Source organism: Camelina sativa, chromosome 8 (genome assembly GCF_000633955.1).
Source record: "Camelina sativa cultivar DH55 chromosome 8, Cs, whole genome shotgun sequence".
In the NCBI taxonomy this organism is placed as follows: Eukaryota; Viridiplantae; Streptophyta; class Magnoliopsida; order Brassicales; family Brassicaceae; genus Camelina; species Camelina sativa.
In genome coordinates this window covers 14969964-14973861 of record NC_025692.1, presented here as the reverse complement: position 1 = coordinate 14973861, position 3898 = coordinate 14969964, and the positions used below count along the sequence as shown (strand labels likewise).

The 3898-nt window shown below is 34.6% G+C and overlaps 1 pseudogene; it reads left to right on the top strand.

The window, feature by feature from the left end:
• On the top strand, positions 878-3495 carry LOC104709549 (annotated as a pseudogene).

Here is a 3898-nt window from a genome sequence, read left to right as displayed (position 1 = left end):
GGCTTGTGATTATTGTTTGTTGCTTTGGGGTCTTATTGTTTGTGTAAATAGTCCAGTAGATGGGAGGATTGTGTCACTAAGTATTTGTGATAGTACTTACGTATCTCAATTGTTGTTTGTGGTGCAGGTATTGACATGAAATCATGGCAATGAGGAACAGGAGGATCTATGGTCTCGATTGTGTGTTGATGGTTATGTCTTGTTGTATTGTTGGGATCTTGTATACAAATATGCTAGGTTGTTGGTTAGAATGACTAGAATAATATGGTGTTGATGATTTATTGGAGATGGTCATATTAGTTATTGTTGGTTTATTGATTATTGGTGGGTTGGTTTGTTAGTTAAGTATTATGGGATACTTGATTAATGTGTTTAAAAGAAAAACGGGTCGAACTGTTTCAAATACCTACAAATAGACATATAATAGTTGGCTTAATGTGTTTATATAGATATTTTTCTAGGTGGTGGTAACCAATATATTTGTAATATACAACATATTTAGATGTAAAAAAAAACACACTTTTAAATTTTAGTAGTAACATACATTAAAAATTTGTAAATAGATATAAATTAATGTATTATAACAAAAAAAAGTATAAATAATTTACAACAAATTTTAGTATATTTTTATTAAATTTAATTTATGTACAAAATTTTAAAACATACACATCGGATGAGTCTTTGTCTATTATATATACAGTAAAACAAATCAATGATTGATGTTAAAAGACACAATAAGGTAAGTGGCTTGATTTAATAATTAATTGATTATTATATTGGTCAGGTGAACAAATTGCAAAAACTGCAACACGCCTATATATATTGCCAGTAAATAATGGATTCCATATTCCATATAAAATACTAAATACTTAATAACATGGAAGTCATAAAAATTTTACGACCTCAACTTCCTCTTCGTACCCATTGCAACTTATTTCCGGTACGCAAACACTCTCCCTTTCTGTTGACGTCAAAATCACTTAAGCAACCAAAGAAGGTTATTTTGAAGGCCACTGCTACTTCCGCTTTTGATGGTCATGAAAGTAATCGTAAATTCAAGAAATTGCCACCTTCAGAATGGACTCATCACTTCCTTTCTGTTCGGGTTGATAACTCGGTTAGTATATATACTGTTCAAATAATTGCTAGGCGCTACTCTGGGCTCCAAGGTAAAGCTAGCGCCTAGCAAAAAACTCAGAGATTATACAGACTTTAATTGAAGATTATATGGGATTTAATTATATGTATAGTTTTTGTGTATATCTCTGACAAAGATCTGGGAGGAAAACTCTTTGTTTTATCACTGACAAAGATCTTGATTATTTAGGAAATGGATGTGCTTTGGAGAGAGATCGAGGCATTAAAGCCAAAAGTGAGGGGAATGCTCTTGTCTTCCCAAGGCCTTGAAGCCAAAACGAAGAGAATCATTTTGATATATCACCTGGTCAGCCTTGGTCTTGCGTGGCATTTTGAGGATGAGATCAAAGAGAGTCTTGAAGAGAGTTTCAAAAGCGTAACGGACATTATGGTTGGTGAATATGATTTGTACAAAGTTTCCATCATTTTTTGGGTTTTCAGGACATACCGTCACAACATGTCTTCTGGTAAGGAAAATCTAGTTAGAGTTTTAAAGATCCATTGTTCACATATACAAACATTTATTTTGCCTCTCATTTATTTGATCGATAGATGTGTTCAAGAGATTCCAAACAGACGATGGGAAGTTCAAGGAACATCTTACAGAGGATACTAAGGGTATTCTGGCCTTGTATGAAGCAGCTAACATGGGGATGAAAACAGATTATGTAATGGACGAAGCATTGAGCTTTGCGACGACCCATTTAGAATACTTTTCCACTGGCAAAATGTGCCCGTCTCATTTTTCAACACGAATACAAAATGCTCTTGGTATATCACAGTACCACAACATGGAGATAATAGTCGCAATGGGATATATCCCTTTTTATGAACAAGAAGATGACCACGACGTAGTGCTGCTCAAGTTTTCCAAACTCAATTTCAACTTACTTCAGCTCCATTACACTCAAGAACTCAAAATCGTGTCAGAGTATGTAATCTCTTCAGTGACTAGTATTTTTACGTCTACTACTTAAATGATTTATATATATCTTATCTTATATGTTCTGTTCAAAAGGTGGTACAAGGACCAAGATTTTCCATCAAGGTTGCCACCATACTATAGAGACAGAATCGTGGAGTTGCATTTCTTTGTGTTAGCAATGTTTTTTGAGCCACAATTCTCACGTGCGAGGATTATGCTGACTAAGTTCTACACAATTTTAGTAATTCTAGATGACACCTATGATAGATATGCAACTCTTCTTGAGGCGGAGAGCCTCTCTACCGCTCTTGAAAGGTACACTATACATACTAAAATAACAAAACAAAAAAATGATGATCATGAAGATGATGAATTGATGATGATGCAGCTGAGCTCCTGATGATGTCAACTCCATGTATCATCTGCCAAATTATCTGAAAGTTGTATGCAAAATTATATTTGATGCCTTTGAAGAGTACGAATCAGAAATGGGGCCAGAAGGAAGATTGTACTGCCTGAAAGAAAAAATAGAAGAAGCAACCAGTCAAACCATTCTCTCTCAATCATGGTAAGATGCATACCCTAATTGTAGCTTGTTTAAAATTACTGAAAACAACATATATTGGTTGCAGTTCAAGAGACTTGTGAAAGCCAACCATGACCTTGCCTAGTTTTGATGAGTATATGGAAGTTGGTGAAGTCGAGAGTACAGTGTACGCGCTTTTAACAGTGGCTTTGATGGGTATGGGAGAGGTTGTCAAGGAAGAAGCGTACCAATGGCTAAAATCTAGACCTAAACTCATTGAATCATCATGTACCAAAGCACGTCTACTGAATGACATTGCTGGCTTCGAGGTACAAACACATTCAACAATTGTTTCATCAACTTTTGCTATGAAGAGTGTTTAGCCAAATCCCATTTGATCAACCATACATATTTGTTTAAGTTTTCTTCAGCTATGGTAAAATATGAAAATTCAATATCATATATTTTACCCTCCAGAAAATTAAGATTAAAAATCATACAACTATGTTCTAGTGAAAGGAGTAATTCCATCTCATCGGTTAGTATCTGTGACATAATTATTATTATTATTCTTATTCTTATTATTTATGCGTGTCTTGACTAGGACGATATGAATAGAGGATATGTCACTACTGGGATCAAATGTTATATGAAGCAATATGGAGTTACCAAAAAGGAAGCCATTAAGGAGCTTCGTAAAATTGTTTCGGACATGGACAAGAAAATGAAGGAAGAGTTTTTAAATACAAATGACGTGCCACTTCGCGTTCTGAAGACTGTGATCGACTGTGCCCGCACGTCCAACGTCGCCTATAATGTGGCTGTCGGTGAAGGATTGACCCATCCCGAAGGAAAAATCAGCAGTTACTACATCCCTTCTTTATTTGTCAACCGATTCAGTCTTTAAAGACCTTTGAATCGTAGTTCGAAGATTGGCTACTCCAAACCTCCAAAACTTGGTTTACGGGACTGTGTATGAGGCAATGGGGATTGCGCTCCTTAGTTTCTTCCACTATCATCTCGTGCTTTGTCTAATTGTTTACAAGCCTTTGTGCTTTCCTTTTGTTTCCTGTCCTAAAAAAAAAAATCTTTTTTCTTGTTAAAATATGGAGTTATTATATGCATATTTTCCAAACTGGATTTTGATATGTTCGATGACGAGTGTATAATATATATTTTCAAAGACCATTTTCAACCCCATTCCATTTTCAACTCTAAAATGGAATTCTTTATTTTGGAGTTGATTTTTTTCTACTATGCAAATCAATCACTTAAATTAAATAGTTTTTATTTGATTTATATCAAATAAA